Source organism: Phasianus colchicus, chromosome 6 (assembly GCF_987193195.1).
Source record: "Phasianus colchicus chromosome 6, bPhaCol1.hap1.1, whole genome shotgun sequence".
Lineage (NCBI taxonomy): Eukaryota > Metazoa > Chordata > Aves > Galliformes > Phasianidae > Phasianus > Phasianus colchicus.
Window position 1 is genome coordinate 29,396,630 of NC_143441.1, and position 27,691 is coordinate 29,424,320.

General features: G+C 41.3%; 2 long non-coding RNA genes across 5 annotated transcripts in view; one reads left to right on the forward strand and one right to left on the reverse strand.

Moving 5' to 3' along the window:
- LOC116243269 (uncharacterized) overlaps nt 1-27,691 on the forward strand; it is a 69,799-nt gene that overhangs the window by 9,635 nt on the left and 32,473 nt on the right. For 2 of the 3 annotated variants that reach the window (XR_016467794.1, XR_016467793.1), the window contains exons 4-5: nt 15,487-15,614; nt 19,097-19,246. This is a non-coding gene — a long non-coding RNA (uncharacterized LOC116243269). Of the gene's footprint in view, nt 1-5,347; nt 5,497-15,486; nt 15,615-19,096; nt 19,247-27,691 lie in introns of those variants that run through there. The other variant, XR_004169922.2, reaches the window with a different exon arrangement.
- LOC116243270 (uncharacterized) lies at nt 2,201-8,631 on the reverse strand. 2 transcript variants are annotated; one of them, XR_016467795.1, is made up of 4 exons: nt 8,516-8,631; nt 5,748-5,920; nt 4,779-4,892; nt 2,201-2,875 (listed from the first exon to the last, which is right to left on the reverse strand). It is a non-coding gene; the product is annotated as an uncharacterized LOC116243270 (long non-coding RNA). The 2 variants fall into 2 exon arrangements; XR_004169923.2 differs by lacking the exon at nt 4,779-4,892.

The following is a 27,691-nucleotide window of genomic DNA, read 5'->3' on the forward strand; positions in this document are numbered from 1 at the left end:
TCTTGAATTTTTTTGAATATTTTGCTTCTCTTCCTTTTGCTGTTACCATTATGAAGTCCTGTATATAAAGAGATATAAGGAAGGAGTAAAGTTATCATAGCTGCTTACGTCTAAAAAGCCAGTTCATGACAGTATTTGAATTATAAGTTTTCTTACCTGTTTCTTTCCTTTGTAATTCACATATAGCTGCTTAAAAATACGATCCAACATTACCCAAAACAACAACAACAAGAAAAAAGTGGAAAAATAAATTGTAATGCTTAACAGGATCATCATACAATCATGCAATTATGTTGACAAGTACATTACACCATTTTAGATATTCATTAAATCATCACCAAATTATAGAATCATAGAATTGTTTGAGTTGGAAGGGACCATTAAAGGTCATCTGGTTCAGCTCCCATACAAGGAGCAGGGACACCTACAGCTCGATCTGATGCTCACAGCCCCGCTCAGCCTGACGTTGACTTTCTCCAGAGACATGACATTCACCACCTCTCTGGGCAACCACCCTTATTTTAAAAAAGCTTCTTCCTTATATCCAGTCTCAGTCTCCCTCTTTTAGCTTGAAACCATTTCCCTTGGTTCTATCAACACAGACTCTGCTAAAGAGTCTGTCCCCTTCTTTCTTACAGCCCCCTTTTAGGTATTGAAAGGCCACACTTGGGTCTCTGCAAAGCCCTCTCTTATCCAGGCTGAACAGTTCCAGCTCTCTCAGCCTGTCCCATAGGAGAGGTGTTCCAACTCTTGGATCATTTCTGTGACCCTCCTCTGGAGGTTCTCAAACAGGTCAGTGTCTCTCCTGTACTGAGGACTCTGCATCTGGACACAGGTGAGGCCTCATAACACAGAGCAGAGGGGCAGGATCAGCTCCCTGACCTGCTAGCTGCGTTTCTTACAGCCCAGGATACGGCTGGCTTTCTGGGATGTGAGAGCACACTGCAGGCTCATGTCCAGCTGTCATCCACCACTCCCCCCAGGTCTTTTTGGCAGAGCTATGCTCTACCCTTTATATTCCTCAGATAGTACGATAGTACTAGTGGGAGTTGCTGTGAAATCCAGTCTCCTCTATTCATTCGAAACGTGTACTGTGTTTGATAAGCATTTCTGATCCTTGCCTTTTAACTAATGAGGCTCTGATTTCTGCAGCCAGTCCTGCTCAGCCAGATTTGTTTAGCACTGTGTAAAGCATTGATTCCAGGTTAACTATGACCCTACAGAAAGTCAGCCTACAGAAATCCAATTGCATAATTCTGACAAAAGTCAAAATACTGAGCCGAGCTGGGCTTCTTTCTCTTCCCTATATTCAACTAAGCCAATACTTTCCAGTTTGAAGAAATCAAACGGATAAAACTTTACTATTTCTGCTCTCATGCCTCACCAGGCTTGAACATATTGTGAATCCCAAATGTCCTCCATTTTCCATTGGGTCATTAGGTGTCAGAACAATGCTGGATTAGTCCCTTTCCCCTGAAAATTCAGGATTTAGTCAGACATCCACAGCGACACTACCTGCTCCAGGAGTGACAAGTTGACATGGCTGTATGCTCAATTAAACCTACTCTTCCTTTTTAAACAAGTGCTTTCGATGTCTAAATTATGTGCAAGTTTTCTTGTGCACTTTGATTACATTAAACTCAAGATGTCAAACTTTGGCTGCAAACCTTAACTCAGTTATTTGGAGGAAGAAGACTACTTTTTTTGACAAATATTGAAATTGAGTAAAAGTTGCAGTAGAGTTTTTCTTTTTATGGAAAACACTCAGCTTCCCTGGGAAAATATTCTAAAATGGGTGATATGTAAAGCAAGGCATAAAAGCTCTACTTCCTGGTAGTCTCAAGAACAAGGAATTCCAGCTGATGTCAGCTGGAGACGGAGAGTCATTATCTAAAAATCTAGTCCTGATGTTCCACAAAACTTGCTTTCAGAACTTTGCCAACCATCTAACACTATACTGAGATGGCAGGTGCTGTATTTTCAAGTTAGAGCTCTTTTCTTATAATTAGACTCCCATAAATGAACCTTTTCCTTCATGTAGAACCCCACTGAGAACATCAAAGGATTTGTGTCTAAAAGTAGATGTAACAATTTGTAAAATTATATTTGGGGCTGGCTGGCTGGCCTTTGGATGTAAATGTCCTTTTGGGAAGAAATGAGACATTTTTTCTAAAGAAAAGCCACTTCTGACATTCTTTAGAGTTTTTATTTTCACATAAATGAAAGAGAACCTATCACAGCAGAAGCAGCAGGTTTCTCTTGGTATTACTATCTCTTTCTAGGGAATTCTTTTCTTTTTTTATCAGAAGGAAGAGTCAAGCAATCATCCGGATCCAAAAAAAACATTCTAATATACTCTTAAAGGAGTGGGTGGTGAGGTTGTTTCCAAGGGGTAACAGGTGCCCAGAGGATCTTTCAGAAATTTAAGGTCATCACCAATTCCTTACCTGACAGACTCAAACTTGGCAGAAAATGCCCCCTTCCACACACTGATCCTCCTGAGGAGAAGCAGAGATTGATAGCCCACTTGCCCTTCTTGCTCAATGAACATACACAGAGGAAATATCAAATCCTTTGTTCCCAATGTAGATTGGAGTGTTGCTTTGCCACAGATGGAGGCTTCGGATCCTTCCCTGCTTCATAAAGCTGTTTTATATTCAAAAGGTCAGAGTTCACTGTAATTCATAAGGCCACCGTAAGGCATTTGTGCTTGACAAGCAGTAGAAGCACCAACAAGTTGCAAACCTTTATAAAAGCTGATAGTGAATCAGAAGCAGGGCCATTCTGTCATGACAGAAATGGCTCTGTCTATGAGCAGAGGAGATCAGGAGTGCTCAGCGTTGAGTTCTCAGAACCAAAGTCATAGCAGGTACCCCTGTAGGATGCACCAGAAAGAATGTCTGTGAACAGAAACACTTGACAGGCAGCTGACATTTTTTAAGTGCTAAAGACTAACTATATCTTGAATATAATTATAACACCACAAACACCAAGCTTCAAAATTCCATAGGAAAAAAAAAGAAAAAAAATTTTCTGTCAAAATGTTCTTATAACAGATCTGGGAATGTGTTTTATTTCCCCCAAAGTATCAAATATGCAGACACCTGGGCAACGAAGAAAAAAGTCCCCGAGTTTCCTAGGCTTTCAGAAATGTTAGATGCTTTTGTATGTGATGCAAACAAAACTATAGTAATATTTTGTATATCAATGTGCTGAGTTGAAATATTTGCAGGTGAAATAAGCAAAGCAATTCACATTCTTTTCCCAACAATTTATCTGGGCTTTTCCTAATTTTAAATTGAAAGATTTGCACTCAAGATACACAAATGCTTTACTAACAATACTGCTTTTAAAGAGCACTGCATTCACTGAAATGGATCTGGAGAACTAGATTAATATTTGAATTTGTATAATGAAAGAAGACGACTGCAAATTCTGCCCATGACAAGGGGCAAGAGCTGCATGGTCTGAATGAAACCCTGGAAGAAAAGAAGGCACCAAAACGATAAGAACGAGAGATAAATGAACAAGGTTTTTAGCATACGGGTCAGGTGGTGTCAGAAGAGGCTAAGTGATGACTAAGGAGGGAACAGAAGCTACAGATATTTGATACAGAATAGGTTATTGGACATGCAATCTTGGACAGACTGAATGGAGTAAAGGCAAAATTGAGCAAGGAGTTGGAAAAAGACATTTGGTTTTCTCTGGATTACTATTTTGTTGCTTGAATATGCTAAATACGTGCATTTTAGGCATGATATGGAACTTATATTTCAACTGTTTGTGAAAAACTTGGAATGAGATGTACTATTATGTCAATACAAAATGCACTTTGTGTCTTCAAAAAGGTGGATATGATTTTCAGATGTGCCTGATCCTCAACTAGTTTAGCTCTCAGTCAAGTCAAAAGGAGTTATATATAAAAGCTCGATATTTTTGAAAATCACACCTAATAATCTCTCAGAAGTTATAAGGGGAGTTGCTTTAATTCTAGGAAAATGCAATATCTACAATCCAAATTGACAGAATTAGATATAAATGCTCTACATACAGATAGACAAACGCTCATTTGCAAACAGAAAGAGACAGCGTTACCAGGTGCTGGTGCTATTGAGCTGCTGTGGTAGATTTGGCATTCTCATCTCATTCTTGCTTGAAAGTCCAATTGTGTTTACAATTGTTGTTCTGATTATTTAGTAGAGCAAAAGATAATATTATTCTCCTTGCTGTCATATGAGGAGATGTTTCTTATGTGAGAGATAAATACATTTTCTTCCTTTTAAACACTGTCTTTTCCCCTCCTCTTTGTCTCCATCTATAAGGCAAAACGTATACTAAAAAAGCATTGGTCCCTTTGTTTTTCTAGTTTTAAAATCATGTATTATGACAGACCTTCTACCCTGCTTTGATTCCTATGCCAACGTCATGCCGTGCAGTGCACGAGCAGACAATACATGGCAGGCTCCTGCTGTGGATTTTCCTCCAGTGGCAGATTTCCCAGGCATACAGGAGAAGGCTGGCCAGCGTCCATCTCATTGCTCCTGCTGCCTCCCACAAGGAGTGGAATGAGGCAGGGGATCGGGGTGCCCCAGTCACTGAGCCACTGCTCTGCTGAGTGTAGCATGGTAGAGCTGTGGTGAAGTGGAAGGATGGATTTCTTCCCAGACCCCGTGGTCTCATTGGGTTTTCAAAACAAGGTCCCCTGCCTGCCTTTAAATGTATTGGGATTTTTCAATACGAATGCAATTGCCTTCCCTGCTTACAGCTGAGATACTCACAGGCCACAGCTGCTGCCAAATTTCCAGTGTCTGCTGTGAATGCTGGTGGTTGGACACCAAGGCAATAGATGTCATATAACAGCACTCAAAGATGAACAGATGACTAGAAAGCACCTTGAATTCAGAGCATGCAGAGAAAAAGAGGAAAGAGGCCATAGCTTGCTGGTGCTATTTTCATAATTATAAGTAAATAGGCTTTTAGCATCAGCAAAGCCCCCATAATCTAATACTAGTAATCTAATCAAAGAGCTTGTGAAAAACAGATTCTATATCCATATGATGATGTGATGACCTATAAAATGATGATAGATGTTTCTAGTTGGCATTGGTAACTAGGAGAGAAAAACAGATTTGTTGTGTGCATTGTCTGAAAACATAAATAACACTGTTCCATGCTCATCTGTCCATAGACTCCTGAGTTCCGTTAAGTCTTTAGATCAGTTGGATAGAGACAGGCAAATTAGGAAATCAAAAAGCATTAGAAAAAAATGCAATTTTTTAAAAACATCTTTGCTGAAGGCCTATCCCAGTTGAAACAACTCTACTTCCATCTGTTTTCTCAAAACTAGGCAATAACAGCAAAAATATTTGCATCAGAGCTAGCAGTCCTATCCAGCACATCAGAAGCCAGCCAAGATTAGCAGAAGTAAAGGACCGGTATCTCACAACATACCATCTTTTACTGCAAAGACAGGACACCTTTGGACCAGGTCTTTTGCAAAATAAATGTATATTAATATGAAACATTAGATCTAGAATTGTTATTAAGAAGATAGAGCATGTTTTATATATACTTCTGTCTCACGCACCAAGTGATTATACTACTTCATGCATTGTTCTAAGATACCGGATACTGTGGTGCTATGAAACTAGGAAACTATTAATGAATTACTTCCACAGAGATTTCAAAAAATGAAATAACGTATTGAAACAATGAAGAAAAATATACTACAGGATTTACAGTCTTACCTCAAAGTCAGCTGGGGTTCAGATTAAGGAAGGATGGGTTATATCCATGTGAATTGTATAAAATCTTTTTAAAGTATGGGGTACATGTTTAGAGGTATGGAGTATTTCAGTGTTTGTGTTAAATCCTCTTCACTTCTCTGCTTCATAGTCACATCCTTTCTCTATTCTGTTAGCTGAAAAAAAAAAAAAATCCCCACACAAACTTTAAGTTTAGGAAGAAATCGCTGCTATCCAGCACCATGCAATTAGCATATATGAATAAGAAATGAGTTCCTGCTGTTCTGGACCATTGTTAATCCATATTGATGGGGTAGAAAACATGACATCAACTGTAAAAATCCAAGAACATTCCTTAAAATATTCAAATGATGTGCCTGGCCCTGTATTCATTCTGCATCTCAAATTCTCATTGACTTTGTGGGTACCTGGAATGCACAAGGAATGCAGGATTAGGTAGTTGGGTACGCGTGGTATGCCTACCTTGACAGCAAATACAGCTTTTGATTCTGTCTGAAATTCCACAAGACAAATATTCAGGTCAAAGGAACTGTACAAAAATACACACAAATTTTATACAGCTGCTATTTGCTCTGGGCCATATGCCACCATGAGCTGGATGGAGCTCTGTTTTGCTGCTGCTAAAGTACAGTGTGCGCACTAAATCCACACCTGTTTTTTCTTTAAACTTGTTTTATTTTTTACAATCTGTATACAAACCAGTATCGTACAATCTTGTCTTTATTTGATCACTTGTAATGACGAGAGAAAAATATCATTATTCTGATACAACCTACATGATGATTGAGACACTGAGCAACTCTTCATTTTCTCAGGTGTTCTCAAGAAATAGCACTGAGGAATTGCTAAGGGACTTGCAGAGTAAGACTCAGGAGCTGTCTCAAGTGATGTACATTAGTCTTAAATGTAATTAAAACCAACATTAGAGCCAGTAGCACTAGAGAGAAAAGTAACATTGAGAGATTGCAATCATGTTTGCTTTTACCATTTCTTATCTTTTTTGATTCTCTTCTGTGCAGAAAGAAACATCCTCTTTCAAGCCAAGAAATTGTATATGTGAATGTTAGCCTCCATTAAAAAAAAAAAAAAAAAATTGTAAAAATACCATAATCCATAAGATGAGTTCAAATTTGTGAGAAAATATCTGAATATCCCTTGAATCTCCAAAGAAATGTATCTATCTAGTTAATGTCAGACCACCATGGCATGGGCTGGCTCAAAGGCTTTCTCTCAAAGCCCATTTACTTAAATTGTGGTTCACAGACTGTTGACCTTCTCAACTTTAATGACATCTTCTGAACCATCATTATTGATAGGGGAAGTGTGTGAACCATTTCTCACCCAACAAATAAAGGCTCAGAAGTTTTGAGCACAAGCTAGTCCTTTACTTTTAAGACCAATCTTCTACCCCAAAAAGTCAAAGCCATTAGTCCATTTTAGGATTTACAGGTTCTGAAATGTCATTCTGGAAAGAACATCAATTTTTGAGTTATTGGAGTACAAAAGCTGTCTTATAAAGGTATCACAGTACCAATGATAATAGCTTTGGCAAAGACCTTTCAGGTCACCTAGTCCAAACCCTGGTAAGGAACAGTTATAGTGACCTTTTATATCAGCCTTGTTTTGAACACCTCCAAACTGATGCAACTATACAACTGAAGAGTTTGTTCCAGCACCTATTTCCTTTTCCTGTAACTCGACTTTTCCTTTCTTTAGAGGGGGGCCTCCTGTCTTTCTTCATTAACTTTAGCAACAGCATATAAAGTTTATTTCCCGAATTCTTATCAGTTTTTCCTTTAGATGAGTGGAAGATCTAGTATGGATATCAAGCTATCACACAACTGTTGGGCTTCCCAAACTTAATAAGGCTGTTTTCATTTGCTTATCATTTTGCCAGGCTTAAACTATTTGCGCTGACATTTTTCTTTCTCCAGCTGATTTCTTTAAGGATACTTAACTACAGCCAAAGGATCCAACAGTTTCCAAAATCAACAATAGGAAGAAACAAGATATTTGGGTGACGTTTTTTGGCAGATGGGTTTTAAAACTGGGAGGGACTGATTTTGTGGAAAAATACAATTTTTTTAAACAGCACGGAAACCTGTTCAATATAGTATTTGGCTCTGGAAAACATGTAAGGAGAAAGGAGTAGGTTGGGACAGACAATCTGTCAAATCAATACAGAACAAATAAAAGACTGATGGTCTTTGGGCAATACAGCCTGCCTAGGCTGTGCAGCTGAGCATTATGTCACTTGGCTCCAGGAAAAACAGTGCTTGGTAGTTCTCACTACTTGGCTTTGGTGGAAGACCAGGCTGTCTCAAAGAACTCTGCTGCAGGACAGCAAAAAGAAAATGTCAAAATGTTCCAAGGAAAAAAGTAAAATCTCTAATTAGGAATCTTCATTTTGAATGGAGTTTCCTTTTCTTTTTGTGCAGCCTAGTGCATAAAGCATAGAGACTGCAAATCTGCATTGGATTATGCTTTTAGAATATTTAGCTTACTTTTTTTTTTCTATCACATTTACCAAGCATTCTGAATTACATCAGAAACCTTAGAATAATCAGTTTCCTGATGTATTTCAGTGTTTTTTCTTCTTGCACATCTATCGCAAAGCAGAGAAATGCCAAGCTTAAACCTATTGAGGAAAAGGAAGAAGAGACCGGAGGTCTCTGGGTCTTGGGATTCAGAGCTGCCCAGGCACAGGGGCGCACAGGCTCCCGCAGGCAGGGCCATCTTCCAGGCCTCACCTGCCAGGCCTCAAAGGCCTTGAGCCCCCAGCTCCATCCCACACAGCCCCATGAAGTCTGGGGAGGATAGGTGGGAGCCATTTTCCACCTGCCTAGTTTCTCGTTGCTATGACAACCCGTGGAACGTACATCTACACTGATCTAATCCAGCTCAGTAGCCCTGGTGACAAAAGTGTCACATGAGACATTTTGTCAGGCAGTACATGCAGGCAGTACTGATGCTAGGCCGCATGGCCCCTTCTGCCAGGAATATTGGCCCATGGGCTGATTGCCTTGCTCAAAGCCCCAGCAGTCAGTACACGGGGTGAAATGGCTGATTCCTCACACTCCAGGCTGCTAACATTACACTGCCTTCAGGAAGCTTTGCTTCCTACCACTTCTGCACAAACGAGGGGTGAAGTCTGTGTAAAACAAGTCATTATTTTGTTACATTCCTCTCCCCTTTGCTGAGATAGCATATCCTTTCCTGCTCGTTTCTTTTTTGTTTAACACTTGAAAATGATTGAACAATTTTCTCAGACTTTTACCAAATTTCTGCCTAAATGAACTACTTCATTAGATATTGCATCCCCTGCTTTGTGGGGTGGTCTGTGTTCAGGAAGCAAAAGCAATGCCTAACTCTTTCTCTCAGTGTGATGTAAGACCAAAGCACCCAGAAGCTGTATCGCATAGCGTGTTTTCCCCTGGTGTATATAGACAATTTTCTTCCTCTCAGCAGACCTCAGTCTTTCTAATTTGTGAGGGGAAGTAGGGAAGTTTCTCCCTGCTTGCAAGTAGATGGAAAAGCTGTCATTGGTTTATCCCACACAACCTTTGTCCAGAACGTGCGTCAGGTGCAATAGATGAGACAGCTGTATATGTATTCAACCCTCAGCCTGCCAAAATTTTTTCCCATGTGCAGGATGCAAACTGGAGAAATGAGAGCTTCTTTGGTCATTGCAAGATATTGGTTCCTAATTTGAGCTGAATAGCACCGTTTCTGAGGATAGGTGCTTGCTTTGAATGACTTTTGCGATGTTTCTTTGGACATTGAAAAGGTATATTTTTTTAACTTGGGGCATTTTACCACCTTCTTGCCCAGTAGCTTCGCTGGATTTCTTGCTTGTTATGACTTCTACACTGGAAACATTTGCTTTCCTCATTATTTTCAAAGTATAAGTTATCAAAGCAACATAAATAATTCATGAGCATGCCTGCCACGTGTGGGAATAAATTGTACTTGTATGAGAGGAAGAGTTCAGGGGAGTACAACAGTTGGAACAAATGAATAAAAAGGACACTAAAATTAGGCTGGATTTGTGGCTAATTTTTAACAAACCTATAAAATGTGAAGGAGAGAAAGCATGGGAAATGAGCAGGCAGCAATGGCCTAACCTGGAAGTAATTTCAGACCAGGACAGCATGTGTCCACAGCCTGAGTACATACTCTGATTAGTGGGAATGTGCAAGCTGTTGTATGGGTGCAACCATAGCAGAACTAACCATTGGATCTTCGTTACTAACGAAAAAAGGTAAGTAATATATTTTGCCTTCTTCAAGGGAAAGGGGATTATGCAAGAGGGAGAGAAAGAAAATGGTAGTAGAAGATGGCCTAATTTCCATATAAATTACAAAAATGCCAAATAGCTACACTGATACGGGTCCCAGTTTTAGCTGAGCTATTAGATCTCTGGGAAACTTTGCAGAAATGTTGTCATCATGAGCAGCTTTGTCTATTTGTACGTCAGCGCTGCAAGGTGAAAAAGACTGTGGATGCTAAGTGCTCAGCCACATCAGAAGATGAGGAGAGGGTTCAGTGCTTTACAGATTTTGGTCCAGAGTTTGGTACAGTTCACTCTTGGAGAAATTTTTAATTCATTCATTCTTCATGCATTTGTGCAAAGAATAAATGTCAAAACCTACCATTTACCGAGTTGCCAGACACTGTGTGACCATCTGCAGCTAACTATGTTGATGGTGAACTTGAAGCATGTTTGAGAAAGGAATGGGTATTCTCTTTCCCTCTAGTCCACCTGGAAGCTTCACCCTGGCTCTGGGAGACTCTCCTTGAGCCTTCAGGCAGACCAGGACTCAGCTGAGCTCCCTGTCCTGATAGGCAAGCGTTGGGTGTGTGATATGTCTGAGGAGGACAGTGAGCCAGCTTTGCCTCCTTCGTCCTCTCTGGTGTCTGAAGGATCAGAAAGCGGACAGCCCTTGGGGACAGCTCTTTTGGTTCATGGCTTGGCTTTGAGCAATGCTGTCCCAACTGGCTCCTGCTTTTAGCATGGCTGACATTGTGTTTGCCTACTGACAGGAGACTGGAAAAACAGATAAATCAAAGCTAATGCTTTGAAAATTTGGCCCATTGAGATTCAAAAGAGAAGTCTTCAACAGCACATGGACTTCAGTTCTAAGGCACGTGCAATGCCAATTGAAGATGCCAAGATAAGCTTAGCCTTTTCCGGTTATCAGTATATACATCACCTTTGACATTGTTTGACAAAAACATGCTTTATAAAACAGCCACGTTCCTTTTCCACAGCTCATAGAGATACAGAAACTGAAATCATATTTTATGAATGGAAAATGAAATTAGCCTGAAATTACAGTGATAAATGTAGCTTTAGAAAATCTTAATTCACTTCAGTCAAGTGATTAACTTCTGCCACTCCACTGTGCTCAGTTATTGCAAAGTCATTTGGTGACATTAAACAATTAAACTTTAGACCTGGGAATAATTTTGCAAATCTTTGTAGAACCATAAAGTTCATTATTGTTTTACATGCTTTGGATGAAATATGGTGCGTAGCTCCAGCTGTTTACTCTAGCATAAAGCCAGCCTCTGGATAGAAAATGATAAGGTCTGGGCAAATGACCAACTCTCAGCCGGTCCAGCTCTCCCAAATGGCTTTTCTCTGCAGAGCAGAGAGCTCCTTTGTTTCTCATCATGAAAAGTTCCTGGAAAATAGCTTCTACTGTAATAGTCTGACCAGAATGATAACTGCAGGCAACAGTGGTCAGGAACAATCTTAGCAAGTGGACAGGCTTGGCTAGGGCCAGCTCCTTTGCCGGTGTGCTCCAGTCAGCGGGGCAGTGTTTGAGAGACTGCAACATGCTCACCTGAAATTCAAAGCACTTGAAATGTCGGCGTTTTAACTTTTCTGCACAGTGTTCAGCCTGGTTCCTTTCTTCGTGTCATTACTCCACCACAACAGGAACGTTTTCATTGTAAATAGCCCTATTTCTGAGTAAGAAAACTGGGGCCCGTTACAAGGAAAATTGTTGCTTTACTGAAAACACATGTGAAATGTCATGATTTCTCATTTTTTCACAACCAAATTACCATTTTGTGTGACATGCAACAAAACCATAACATATGTAGGGGTGTGAAAATGGGTAATAACACAGTAGAAGAATGTAGTGAATGTTCTCAGCAGTTTCTCAAAACCCTGCTCTTTTAATAGAGTTGCTTTAATATGGATTAAACTAATGCACAATATGTACTGGATATTTCTCACATCCTCATTGACAGTAAAGACAGTTAGCTAGCATGACTGATATTTTTATTTACTTCTCTGCTGTTCAGATGTCACAGATTTGGAGACACAGACTTGCCAGCATTCTTCCTCCAAGTGCTGGACATAGGCAATAATGGAGCTGGTGGCTCAGGGTCCATTCTCTTTTGGTCCCTTTTCAGCCTCAGGGCTGCACTGTGGCCCAGGAACTGATTTTTGAAGCCTGCAAGAGCTAATTTCCAAGCAGAAGCTTATTGCTTGCACATTCTGCCTGACAAATGTTATTTATAATAAGCAGCAAGACTCCAGAGGTGATACCAGCGTGGCAACAAATCGCTGCATGACAATACTACTTACTGTAGCAAGAAACAGCTTTCTCTGTGACCGCATTTCTAATTGGGCTGTAAGAAATAGCATTAGAGCAGTGGTGTATAAGCAAGAATCATATTTGCATGAGGCTCATGGCTCACTGTGGCTCATCCAGATACCACTTTACAACTTCAGTCATCAAATCAGCAGAACCACAACAGGCTCTGGTACAAGCCAAAGGGGAAAGTGCCATTGTAAAACTGAATACAGCTGCTTCCATAATAGGACTAATTGCATATTGCATCGCAGAGCTAAATTAGTAGTGAAAACAGTTATAAAACCAACAGACAGTGAAACATGACTCACTGAGGAATTGCTGCCAGTTCGGCGAATTCTTATTGGCCCCAGTTCAACAGCCCACACCTGCATTTTCTGAATGGTAAATATATAATAAGACATAATTACTAGAAAAATACGCAGCACTCCAAATGTGACAACACGCTACTTGTTTATTGGGATGGTGAATGGTATATAATAAGTTTGACCCAAAGTACTTCTGAGCCACCTGGGGTCACAGCACAGAGGGGAGATGGACAGTGCAATCCCAAAGTACCTAAGCCACGAGGAGCTATCTGCAGTGGGGCTAACAGCTGCTTCCAATGCTGAAGTGATACAAACCTCCTCATGCTACTAAATCAAAGGAGAGTAAAGAGGAAGAAAGCATAAATAATAATCACCATTAAAGAAAAAAAAAAGTAAATTCAGATATTTATAGTCTAGCTTAAATATTCAGGCTGCAATGACTTGGGATGTCTCAGCTGACTTTACTCAGTAATAGCTCTCTCAATACAAAACAGATGGAGAAAGCAAACTTTGCCTGCTCCTGCTGCTCATGGTCCCCTTCTCCTGTTTCTGGAGCAGCCCTGTGTGACCGCAGTGCTCACAGGTCCCCCAGGCATGAGAGTCAGACCTCAAAGCAGCAAGTACAAAACCAAGATCCTGCATGGGCATGGGCACACCTTGGTTCCCCAGCAGCTATGCCTGTCCCTGCCTGTTTGCTGATCAGGTAGAACAAGGAATCACTTTATCATTTTTCTCCTGGATTTTGGATCTGGGTAATGCTGCTTATTAATTTTGGAGAATTTCAACAAAGCACAGAAACCCAGGAGGAATGTCCCTCTGATCAGGCAGGACTGGTGCTGCTTCACTCCACATTTTGGCAGGATTGAGGACTTGCTAGAATCAAGGGAGGTTGTTTGCTTCACAGGACACATATGGACATTTTACAATGCATCACATTTCTGCCATTACTTCAAAAAAAGCACCATGCTTAAATTGTGTGTAAGCCATAAGTAGGTCCAAGGTGCGAGGCTCTCTACAAAGACAAAGTCAAGCAGCTTGGGAATATATATTATACTTCAGGGCAACCCCAGTACCTCTTCTTCTGTTCAGAAATTGTGCCTTGGCAGATTTGTAGTATTTCCCATGTCTGGCTGGTATTTCCAGGCAGCTGGGAGTGCTAATAGACTGGCAGCCACATCAAATCAGATTTACTACTGTGTGTGTGTTGAACTGCATGTAGGCTGGAAATACCATAGAGGATAAGGTAGATCTATGTACACATGGAGTAAAACAAGAGGAGCTTTATTGCTGACACTGCAGGGCCAGAATTTCATTCTCCATTTTAATACATTTTAAGAAGTAGGGTTTTGCCCATTACAGTACACTGTTGGGACTTATTGACTACAGCAGGTTTTTACTTCAAGACATCCAGGTTGAAACACATGTTATAGGACTTTGTTCTGGCCCTACCTCCATGTATTTTCTTTTAATTTTTATGAACACAATTTTGGGGGGTCTGGAGTGTTCAGATAATAAGGTCATAGAACCATTACAGTTGGAAAAGGACACTAAGATCACCTAGCCCAACCACCAACTCATCCCCACCATGACCACTGACTGTGTTCCTCACTGCCACATCTACACGTTTCTTGAATGCCTCCAGGGACCATGGCTCCATCACTTACCATGGCAGCTCACGCCAGAGCCTCCCCACTGTTTTGGAGATGAAATTTTTCCTAATATCCAACCTGAGCAAACAGAGATGCTGTACTTTAAGGCATAAAGGCCTCAGCAGCATCAGCAACATTGTCTAGAGAATTGCATTGAATTGAAACCAAAATTCTCTGAGCTCTGAATTAAAATTAAAACGGTACAACTGGGAAGGAAAAATAGGGGAGGGGATATACAAGGAAGGAAGAAAGGAAGGAAGGAAGGAAAGAAAAGGAAGAGCAAGTCTTACTGACACTGAGAAATAACAAATTTGCAGAGCAACCTGGAGCATAAGTCCAACTCATGATTCAAGTTATTTATGTGTTACAGGTGAGAAATTGGAGTGCAAAACAGTAACATGTACCCAAGCATTTGCACTTAATCTGCACATGTTAAATGTTAGTATTTTCTTGTATTCAGTGTCAGGTTTCCTCCTGCTATAGATGCGTGCTTGTGTGGAGGACACTGGCACAACAGTAAAGCCATGTTTCTCTGGTAAACTTTCAAGAGCTTAAGCGTAAAAAGCATTAAGCATCTCTGCCAAGTTTTGGAAGACATTCAGAAAGTACTTTTATCAGTTTCTTGTCAGACTGGTGGCACTGCTGGTGGCAGCCAGTGCTCACAAACAACCTTTTATTCCTGCACCACATCACTTCCTCAGTACTGAATATTTCTACTCATATGGCAATATTTTAGAAAACTGTTGAGCTTTACTTCAGTGTGGCTTCAGGGACCAAAAAGCTGCTCTTTTTCAAAGTTGCACAGGAATGGAATAAATTTAGGTTAAGTAAGGATGATTATTCTAGGCAAAGATTTCCTTCATTTAATCTTCCCATAACCAAAAAATGCAAGCAGCATTACCAGTCTTTAAAAAAAAAAAAAACTAATGAATTTCTAAGGGAAATTAGAGAATGAGTCCTAAAGTATTTGGATTAGGGAATCTAATTCTGCAACCTCTTTTGTATACGAGGCAAAGAGCAGAGCGGATGAGAGCCATGTGCTATATAGCTTCCCAGCCCGTTAGATTTATCCTTCAGTCCTCCTCTCCCTGGCCAGAGTATCATTCATTCTCAGTACCCTTCTTGCTCCAATAATGCTGTTTTTCTTTCCCCTCAGAGGCTGACCCATACTCACACTTTCGCAGAGGTCTGACCTTTCATCTCCCATTTGATCTCTGGTGCCTATGACGTGTTGGGACTTGGTTTCACCTCCAGGAAGGATCTGGAATGGTTGGTCACTGGCAGGTGAGCCCCAGCAGTGCCTCCAGTGAGGAAATGGGATTGCTTTGCTGCCTTTAGACACATTTCATAGAATCATAGAATGTCCCAAGTTGGAAGGGGCCCATAATGATCACTGAGTCATTTGCACAGCTCCATCTTCTGAAATTTCCCTGTGTGTTTTTGGTTATGAAACATGACGACAAGAAGCCAACAATTTAATTGTAGGCGTATCTTCTTCAGCAGCATCAGGGGAACAAGATCTGAAGTTGTTGCTGTTTTTGTCTTAAAATGGGGAATGTAGACAGATATGGTGCTAGCTTGTTTTTAGCAGCTCCTCTGCAGCAGGTCCACTCTGCTTTACTTCTCCATCCTCCAAACTGAGCCCTTGTCCTCAAGGGGTGCATATTTTTTTTCTAATTCAGGACCAGGCAACAGGTTGGTTTGACTCTGGAGGGCTTCAGGTGGTAAGGGACTAAGGAGGGATTTCTCCTATGCAGAAGAACCAGCCATCCTTCTACTGTAGCAACAAGCTTGGGATCAGATAATAACACATCCTGCAGAGACCAAATTTGCACCCAGGTGGACAGAAATGGAAGGAGGAGGTTCCTGTGTTACATTGCAGGACAAGGACTCAAAGAGCTGGGTTTAATTCTCCACTGGACCTCAGGCTTCCCAAGTGCTGCTCAGGTTTTTGGCTCTCAAACCACCAAGCAGTACAGATTCCTGCTCCTGAGTCCCTCTGTCACCTTATCTTCAGATCATTAAAGGTCTGAGAAAACGTAGTCTGGCAGTAACAGCCACCACCAAATTTTGTTTGTGGGGAATTGGGCCCATAGGTACTCTTTGCTGAGTATCACGAGTCCTGCTCCTGTTGTGCTGCTGGGGAGCACTGCTCCCAGGGAAGCTGACCCCCAGAAACATGTCATGAAGTCATTTCAAAGTGATACTCAGATTCCCAGAAATTTGTATCTCTTCATGGACGTTTGCAAGACAGGAGGACATGGCAACATCCCTCTAACATTGCTCCAGTTAGCTCTTTGCCCTGCTCCTGCATGCAGACATGTTTGTGTGTGCCTGGGCACTGCCAGGAGGAGCTCCTGTAGGGATGTCTCAGGCTGCATCTTGAAGTGCTGAAATATGACGGGAAAAGAAATTCTGGAAAGCAGGGTAAAACCAGGAATGGGTGCAAACACAATTAGAATGTATGGTTTGCCGTCTGCATCTTTAATAAATGTTTATCTGCAATGAAATACAATTAACATGTAAGATAATGCATTTTACCTCATTTAGCTCTTCACTGGGTTTATAAACAAATTCTGCCAGCTAACTGTCCCTGTTAAACAGATGCACACACCATACATGAGCTAAACCACACCACAGCCTGCAAACTGGAACAGGTGCAGGGATCATAATGAGATGATGAATTTGTCAATTTACCAGCTCTAGATGTTGACAACAAAGAATGCATTTTATTTAAAACACTCAACATTGAAAAACACCTTTTCTTCCTTCACTGTAAGGAGTCCAAGGTGAGGGAAATTAACACACTAAAACTTCATAATACATGCTGACTTCCAATATTAAATGCTGGTGCAAATGTTATCCCAAATATATTTCAGATCAATTCAGTGTATTAACTAAGAAAGAGCACAGCTTACTTTTGGGTACTATGGTGCTTGTATCAGTGGAGTCTGTAACTTGAGGCAGCACCTGAGGAAGCAGATCTGAAACTTCTCCTTCCTTCTGATTACCCCCTGTGGGCATCGCTGCATGATGGATGCTCACAAAACCAGACACACCACCTGTTTTGCAATGGGGGGACTGCTGGGGGTTGCAAGCAGAGCTGTTGATTCCTCCAAGGAGCAGTGTGAGCTGTGGCAGGAGGAGGCCACAGGGAGGGCTGCTGAGGGGGAAGACTGCGCATAGCGGAAGATGAGCTCCACAGAGAACTGCCTGCTTGTGCTAATAATTTATTCCCATTATAGTTGATACCACTGATACCACTGATGGTTTTGTTCTTATCTGAATTACTGCAGAGTCTGATTTCCACAGGCATCCTGTTGCCTAACAATGGGTTGTATACTAACAGACACCTCTTCGATTCAAAGACATCAAGAAAGAAAACAGCTATAAGATAATCACCAATCTGCATCTTTGTGTTCCTAACTACCTTGCAATATGGGCTCTAGGGCCCAGGTGCCCAATAAGGATCAGTGCTTCATGCTCAGCCTTGCTCAGAAATGAGCAGAAGGACAGTCATTTCACCCTAAGAATGTCTTCTTGAATCCAAAACCTTTGCTTTGTGTTGTTAGCTTATATTGTCAGTATATTATATGTTAGCATATTAATTGCTATTAATTATGTCATCAGTCTCCAAGAGCAATTTAGTTTAAAGAGAGTTTCTTTATCTTTGCTTTCAGCTAGGGCTGGGTCCCCATCCAGCACGAATCAAGGTATTTCCATTGTAGTCAAAGGAAATAAGCCAACGTATGTTCCTAGGGAACGTTGTGCCTATAGTGTGTTTAACAGCTGAAATGTTGCTATTCTCAGCTGCTTTTTCACATAAATTATGCCAGATAACGAAAACCTGGAATGAGCCCTAGCATACATGGGTATAACTTCTCTGACAGCAGGATTGGAGTGTTTGGTTACCACACAGCTGGATTTAGCCCAGTCAGTTCAGCTTGGCATTATAAGTGGGAAGACATGACTATGAGTTCATGAAATGTCACAGTAAAGCTCTAATGGTGACACTTTAAATTGTCTTAAAGTGTAAGCATGCATTCAATTTACATTTAACAGGATGGGTATCATTTAAATACTAAATCAAAGGTTTAATACATGCTCCAAGGTGTAGCAGGTACAGCTGGCGGGCAGGATGGGCCAAATTCACCCCTAATAATGGGATGTTGGGCTCAGCTGAACTTCAAAAGGGAAGATTTCTGCCACTTTTTTGTGTGTGCGTTTTATTTTTTTCCCAGAATCTTTCAGTACAGATCCTAAAAGGAACCTCAGACAAACTAAATGCTTTCTTGCTCATGTTTTCACTTACCTAGTAAACTTGAGGAAAGAAGAAAACTCCCAAAGGCTGACTTTTTACCACTGACACAATTGGTTGCCCACTAGACCTGCAGCTGTCTTCTCCAACCACAGTTCATCTGCTGATTGAAAGAGACACATATCTGACTCCTAAAGGTGTAGGATAAATAGGATAAGCAGCCAGAGAAACAAAGGTAGGGGGTGAGACAAAGCCAGTCTTGAGACAAAATTTCAAAATGTAAAACACAATTATTTCAGAATAGCACAAAATCCAAAGGATTTCTCAGAAATGGAAGTTCAGAGAACAAGGTGATAGATGTGGCTTTTTTCCTGTGTTTTGTTTTATAAATATTTTCTGTTGCAACATAGAGTGAAAACTTTGTAATAAAAAGTTATTTCCAGGAAAATGAAAAGCTGTGTTGTAAAAGGTAGAGTGATTTATTTTTCTCTCTTTTGTTTCAAAACAGATTCTCACCAAAAGTAGGAAATTTATGCAGAATATTTCATCTTTGAGAGAAGAGCAGCTCTTTAGTAAGCAGAGCAGTATCAGGAAGGAACATGCCAATTGCCTACATACGCAGGATGGGTGTTCGATTGTAATTGTGCCTACAGATACTGTAAGTGAGTGCTGGCATTTCTATCCTACGTAGAAATGTTCTTCAGCTTCCTTCTATCTTCTCTGCAAGATTTCAATAGTCCTAGTTATTAAAGAAAAAAGATGGAGGAGGGAAAAAAACTGCAGTCTCCCTTTAAGGGTAAATGTTATGGCTCCTCCACATCTGAGGTTTTTTCTTTTATGAACTAAAGGTGGGGAATTACTATTGCTGGAAAGAATAGCAGTCATGCTTGACCAGCAGTATGATTCTAGCAACAAATAAGTAGTGGATCTTCACACTTTTTAAAAGCATACACCCAAATCTCAAGAGCAAGAGCATGACAACAGGCCCTTGCATTTACGGAAGGCAATGGAAGCTTCTCAGTGCCTAAACATGGGTGAAGCTTGCTGATTTTAGAGTACCAACTCCTTCTGGTTGTTTTATTGTTTTCATCTTGTCTCTTCTCCTTTTCATTATGAAGCTCTGATTTATGCATCATGAGCCCAATCAGCTGGGTACTGTTTGGATGATGTTTGTTTGTAGTTTAGTCTTGTAAATAAGGATGAAGTGGTTTTTGAATCCTTTGTTCTCCTCAAACACCTTCTGGCTTCATGGTGGTTTGTTTGATAGAGAACATCAGGTAAGGTCCAAAGTGCTTTGTAAATCTGAATTTTGCTTCAGCATCCATATTATCAGCTGTGTGATGAAGAATGTGTTTCAGAACAAGTTCAGACTCTTGGCATTTAAGTGAAAGTTGTCATTAATTGAAAGTATTTTAAAGGTGGGTTTCACTTACAAAGCATTGTGAGTAGAACATGTTTGATTTAGGCTTCCTTTATTATATGTTTGGATTTACAGGAGGTAATTATACCTAGTGAACACCTGTTTTTAAGCATTTTCCCTACTGATGAGGTAAAAAGATTTGGTTATGTATTAAAAAGGGATCACTGAGAAGCTGAGAAAGGAGACTACTTTGTCAATTCCAATAATTCTTCCTGTTCTTCCATGGCACACAGGTCAGGCTCTGTTAATGCCACTGGCAAAACACATTCACATCAAAGCGGTTGAAGTTTCATCTAAGGCTTATTTTCAGAGCGTTCTCTGCTATTGTGTCTTGGGTAACAGCTCGATGAACGAGGCTGGATTTTGCCTATTTATGGGGTAAAGCCTCAATTAAAGGCATCTAATGCATTTACAGGTAGAGGGCCGCGTATTAAACAGAAATATAAATAAATAAATAAATTTATTATAAATAAATAAATGAATATATTTCCACTTTCTTTGGCCTTGAGTTACAATAGGAAGGTTTGGCAAACAATATGTGTACGTCCAAGATGATGTTTTTCATATCCTTTTGGGATTTAAAATCCAAGAGTCACATTTGATTTGCCTACTAGGTAAAAAATGTTGTTATTATTGTGGATTACTTCAAGTTACTGCTGCTCTGTAGTATGTATATGCCATCTCTGTCTTTCACTTCACGGTATTTGTGAAGTATTTTGAAGGGATTTGCCATGATTAGATTGACTGTCTTTATATATATCCATATATATTTACATATGAATAAGTACAATAGATTTAAACTTTTCTGTTAATCAACCCTGAGAACCTATGGGACTATCTGGACATCACCTAGGAGGTGGTTTTCTGTGGTAAATAACTCTCCTTCAGCACGCTCTGAAGTTATTGCCTTTCAGTGAACCCACACTTTGTCCAGCACTCAAGACCAGCCCCGTGAATTGTGCAGGGCTTCCCAAGGAACAACCACTTTGTACAGAGCACCTCGGCACTGTGGGGAACATCCCTGTGACAGAAAGGCCTGGGCTGATGCTTTTAACACCTTGTTCAGAGCTGCAGACAGAAGCAATGCCCAGCTTGGAGGGCAGAATTTTCCCATCTCACCCCTACCATCAGTCATTAGATTTCACAGTACCAAGAGATAGATAATGTTGTAACTTTCTTAAGCAGCTTATTTTGAATTTTTGAGCTTGCGTATCTTGGTAAGTAGCTATCAAATTAAACAAAATAGGAGTGGAGAAGGAAGCACTAGATGTCAGAGCACAGCTTAGTCTGCTTCCATTTAGTCTAGTTCATGCACTGACATTTTCAAATAATGCATTCAATTTTTTTATGCTAGAAATGAAAAAGCATATTTTTCTCTTTCAGCCTGTGACCTCGTCTTTTGCTGATGACTTCAGTCATTGTTTGTAATAGTCAGACCCCTGGGGCAGAGAACAGAGTGATTCATCTCTTCTTGGGGTACTTGAATTTACAGACCACTAAACAGACTGAAATTATTCTTATTTGGAGCTTGCATGAGACAATTTTCAAAACTAGAAACAGTGCCAAACCAGAGCCCTAGATCCAGATTCAGATGTCAGTGTGCAGTGCAACCTGTTACTGTAGCGGGCTGAGCACATACACCAAACTTCTGGGAAGTTTTGATTACTCAAATCTATGGGCATTTGTATCATCAGGGAACCCCTTAGTATGTACAGGCTAGTCAGCTTTATTGACTACTCAGGTAAAGCATGGTGTACATTTCTACTGACAGATTTGTGCTAGACAAAGCAGAAGCTGTTGCTCAGAAAATGTCCTGCTGGTGGATGTCTGCCTGAAGGCTCCACCAGGTTCTGTCCTCTACTTGTCCAAAGGAGCTGCAGGATGTGCTGTGCTCAGAACTGCATCTATTGTGGTTTTAGAACTCCCAGAGATGCAAAGCTGCCCCATGATCCTGTGATCAGCTTCACACACCTGAGCCTGTGCTGGTTTTCATTTCACAAAAAAGAACCTGACAGTTGAGGATTTGCAAATCCATACAGCCTTTGATTTGTGCCTCTAATGGAGACAGGTCAAACACAGAGCCTATTCCTAACTCATAGGAAAAATTTGAATTAAATAGGAATTGGCTGACCTCCCTTCTAGATTTGACTTTGCAAAACCGAGCTCTGACAGGCAAGCTTGTGAGAAACCCAAACAGCCTCCAGTTTTGTCATCTCTGCTTTGCATATTTCAATAGTTTCTTGCCAGCTATATTGCTTATGATAATAAGAATAACAGAAACCAAAGTGAAACCACAAGTTAAGCTGCTTATTATATAATTTAATTAGACTCTACTGCGCTTTCTCTTCCAATTCCCAAATGACAAGGATTGAATTGTTAGGTACATTTTTCACATTGGGATTCTGAAGAGTTTATTTTGACCTGGCAAACGATTTTAAGTCTGAGGAAAAGCAGGTCGAGCCGTGGTGAAATAAAATAGGAAGTATGCAGTTTCTTCTCACCAAGTCTGGTATCTGCGTGACTCCGGCACACAAAGAGCTGGTGTGAATTTCAGGGCCTGCGCCTGCCTTAAATCAAGGCATTTGCAGAAATTAGTGGTGACATGGTTTACCCAGTGGTCTTTGCTAAGGAGCATTTTGGGGGGAATTTTGCATCAGATGCCCATAACTTGTTGGCTTCATGAAGTCACATGTGCTGCTAAGTTCGGAAGGAAGGAAAAAATCCACGTTGTTATTAGTGAGTTCCCCACCTCCCCCAACTCCCTTTATTCCTCCAGACACGGAGGGACGGTCCCTCTCCCTCTCAGGAGGCACTGCTTTTCCTTTCCATACACCGCGTTCTGCCCCTTGTGCTGAGTGACTGATCGTCCCACAACACGCCATTTAGCGGCTGTGTCGCCAGGACATTCGTTGTCTCCCCTTCATCCTTCATCCCCCCCTGGGCTTTAAAGGCCACATTTTCCAAGAGGCAGACAATCATGAGAAATAATGTTTTTTTGAAAAGGGAGTGATTGTCACTGAAACTGATAGGTCTGCGCGATAACAAAAACTGTCATTGCCTCGCATGGGACATGTGCCCCGGGGACTGGGCAGAACAAAGGGATCCTTAGAGAGGAGCAGCGAGCCATGTGCGTCCCCTCATCCCTGTGGCACCAGGCAGAGCCCACAGCCATTTTTCTCATACGCCGCTGGGACAGATAAATGAAGGAAGTATTTGAAACGTTTCCATTTAAGGAAGGAGTTAAATAGTTGAGGCATTATTTTCGTCTGTATTATTTCTCCTGCAGTTTTAGATGCACCCAGTTACTAGAGGAAAGACTGTCGGGAGGAGCTGTCCTGTACAAATACTGGGGCTGATCCCGCAGGTTCTCCTTATCCTGTCAGAGGATCTGGCCTCCTCCACCATCCTCCTCAGTGTAAGCTGATTGGGAACAGTGGTTCCTCAGTTCTTTGGAGGGAAGCTGGCCGTGTTTCCCCCATGCCTGCTCTCTCACCACACACAAGTGATAAGCTGCACTCTTGCTTTCCTTAGGAACAAATGGGAGCAATACACCAAGTTTCTAGAAGGCAGATGCCATGCTTTCTACCACCTTTTTTTGTCAACTGATGTGCTGTTATGAGCCTGCTATTGTTGTTAATTCACATTATTGCATAAACTACAGGGTCTCACCACTCCTGTCCTTTGTGCTACTTTCCTCTGTTACAACACGATGCAAGACGAATCCATTGCAAAGGAATAACTGCAGTCGCATCTGAAAATGAGACCTAAATAAAATTAAATGTTAGCGGTGATGATCAATGATTGCTATTAAGGCTGTACAATAAAAGGAAGCACAGCTCAGATCTAGTTTGAGACAATAGGACTCTGTGGGCCACTCTGAGGTCTCTAACTTCTCCCCATGAGACATCCTGTAGGTATTCATTCAAGTAGTCATTTTTTCCCTGGTTTAAGCAATTGCAACAAATGATGCTTTTATTACCAGCTGTGGAATATGGCTGAATTCATGGACCAATGGCTTCATACTTCTGAAGGTGCACCTGGCCAAAAAAAAAAAAAAAGGCTTGGGAACTAATGAAGGTTATCTTTTCTTCCTTAATTTGCTATTTTTTCCTGCTTCTTACAGCTGAATCTTCTGAATTATATGATGTAAAATTAACTTTCTCTTTTATTGCCCATGGATCGGATACTCAAAATATTAGTCAAGGCCTGTCACTTTAATTGGGTTCTACATCCCTCAGGAGGATCTGGAAGCCCAATGCCTTTGAGAATCATGATTAAATGAGTACCGCCAGATGAGAAGTGGGAGAGTGATTCAATGTATATGTAAAGGGATGACAGTTCTTCACACAAGCTTCTTCCTTGTATTATTTTCCCATATTGCAAAATCTCCACAAGGATATTATGATTCCTTACAAGACTGTGCCTAAAATGAAACATAGTCCTGCACTGTTGTTCTGTTTTCTAAATCCTGAAGCTAAATTTTGCTTCAGTAGCAGCAGTTGCTTACTGTTGTCAAAATACATCAAGGAGTATATTCTTGAGAACTATACAGGCTATTATATCTATAGAGGAGGTTAAGGCAGAGATGTTTAAACCTGTGCACTAGCAGATAGTGATAGTGTGTTGGATCTTTTCTCCATCACTTGTGCTGAGTCTGGCAGTGCTCACCTATGACAGCCATTCAGCCTCCTGGAGAGCATTCCAACAGCATCCTCCAGCCAACGGTGTGCTTAGGCTGCTCACACTCTGGGGCTACCCACAGCAGCCAAATGGGAGCTCTTGATTCCCTCTGCAGAGCTGCTGGACAAAAGATCATTATTCCAAGATTTTTCATTTTATAGGCAGAGAAACAACAAACAAGAAGCTGAACAACCATCAAGTGCAATTACAACCACAGCGCATACAGTGTGCTATTGATTTATTCTGTTTCTCTTTTAAAATTGATTCAGACCAGGTTTGTTTACAAGCTGCCTTATCAGACTCAGGCGGTACTAATTGCAAGGCAGAGGCAGCAGAATTGTGCTGCACACAGGTAAATAAGATAAATGGGACTTCACTCTGTCCAGATACTTAGAGAAAACTGAGAATTAAGTCTGTCTTGTAGTTTGGTGTTGCTGTAGCACCCACGCCTATCTCAGGCCTGCAGAGGGCTCAGCCCACCCAAGGAGCAAGGCCAGGTTTCCACCTTGCCATGCCATCCTGGTACTCTCCTGACAGAGCAGCAGCCCCTGTCCTAAGGGGTTCCTGGCCCCTCATGTTTCAAACAGACAAAAGTCACCCAAAAGTCACAGGAAAAACAGCCCAGACCCCTACACTGCAGGAAGTACTGTCCTAAAATGGAACGTGGTCCCATTCCCACCAATCTCACAAAGCTCCTTCTTAGAGTCCAGTGCAAGCTGGACTTTCTCATTATATTTCTTTAATAAGACTTATTTATAAATTTGCACTCACTGAAAAACCAACCCAAAACCTCTATCGGGTAGCTAATAATAGTAAACCAACCAGTTTTCCCATTGGACACAGTTCTTCTCTTGAACCTCACCTTCCAAACTCGGGGATGGGTACAGCCCATCCCCTATGCTCTATCCAATGCTGCCGATGCTGACGTGGCAGCAGAGTGCTCCATCCTGAATTACTTACATAAGAGGGTAAGTAAGGTGGGTGCCTGCACCAGCTTTGCTGCAGTACAGTTTCTGAATAACTTCATGCTCAGACAGGAAACATCCCTCTGAACCATGTAGCTTGTGCGTCTTGCAAAAATTACTTCTAAATCTTACATTTCCCTTGCAACTCATCTGTTATTTCTGGGGAAGAAGAAAGTTTCTTTTCATTTCTGTCTTCCATTAAGCTAAAGAACTCTATAAATCAATAATAACTTTTAGAGATGAACCTCTTTGTAATTATCTCTCCAAAGCCAGGTAATTGTTTGCATATTTTTATAGAGAAATATAGAGGGGAAACATGTGTTCAGTGTGATTGAAACGACCCCCCCCCCCCCCCCCCCCACACACACACACACACAAAAAAAAAAAAAAAAAAGGAAAAGGAAAAGAAAGATTTTAAACTAGTTATCAGCATTCATCACTTTCACACTTTTCATGTGATTCGTAGCCAATTACTTTATTTTACACAAGACTCAAATCACTCAATCAGACAGCAGCACAGGCACTGGAGAGGGGAAAGTACAGTGCATCAATTGGGATCTGATTTGGATTTTATTACAATATGGTCTTTATTAAGGATAATAATCTACAACCTCTGAGTTAGGGCAATGTTTGATTTCAGTCAAATCAATCTTTGTGTATCTCTCTGATGCCTCGGTGACATTTCCCAACAGGAAGTGGCTAAAAGCCCAAACGGGAGTGATCTCAGATTAAGAAACAACACAGACATCTTGAAGGCACTTGGTTCATCGACCAAGATGACAGCAACCAGAGAGCCCCGGGGCACTTTTCCAGGATGCCTACTCTCTGTGTGCCAGCCATCTGGGTTCATTTAAAGCCCTGCCTTTGCTTGGAGTGTGTGTGTGTTGGGTGGAAGTGGCGGGGGCACGGCGTGTCGGGTTGCAGGCTTCAGTGTGGGCTGGCTGGGGGCTAAGCCTCCTGCCTGGGCCTTCTCAAAGAGGGCAGCAGCATCTGCGAGTCCCTCCAGAGGAGCAATTTCAGCAGGACCAGCTGCAGGGGGGATGTTTAGCGTATTCTTTATTCAAAGTGAAAGATGTTAAGCAGGAAATTTCAGAAGCCCTCTTGTTCGGAGAAAGGGAAAGGAGGATCAGTGGAGAAAATAGAAACTGGAAAACATCCATGAAATTAGTCCCAAATCATTGCCTATCCTGATCGTTTCCTGACAAGCTGTCTGTCACATATTTGCAGCAGGTTATACGAGTCTCCTTTACCGGTAGCACATCCACATGCCTAATATGAAAACACCAGAGGTTTGGAAAAAGCAACCACCAAATTGAATTGAAATTAATTTTTTTTTTAAGGGAGTGTAATATTTTTTAAAGAGAATACTCACTTAGGATATAGCTAGCAGACAGCTCCAAGCACTATATTCCACTTTCTTATTGCTCCCATAGTTAAGAGATTTTAAATGACAGATGTACCAAGGCTCTGCTGGGTCTGGCATGGATAGGAGAGGGCATCCAGAGCTGCCCATGGGGAGAAAGGAAGAGATAAAGCCCTGTTGTCCTCCCGGATGGAAAAGAGGCAGAAGTTCAGAAACCTGAGGTTGTTTCTGGAGAAATGAAGTAGTGCTGCCATAAAGGCAATAGGTTGTATTGTGACACTAGAATGTGAGGCACTAAGGAATGACCCAAATTTGCACAACTGCAGCTCTGCTGGATCTTTTTTTTATCCCAGTAGACATAGAGAGGAGGAAGAGTCTAGAGACGAAGAATGGTGCTGCAGCTGTTCCCAGAAAGGGAAGGTGTTCTCAGTCACAATCTCTGTGTCTATCTGGTTGTGCTGATTGCATCAACAGATACCAGATTTTCTAGATTGAGGTGAGATCTGAAGTAGATAGTGGTGGTTTCACCAGCAGCTCTGTACTTCTGCCTGGGTCACTGCAGTACCACCTTTACATGTCCTTTGGGACAGGTGGATAAGAAAAAACACCTAACTCCTGCCGCCCTGTTCCAGTCCAACTAGTGGGGAAACCCAGGGCCAGGAAACCAGCTGTGAA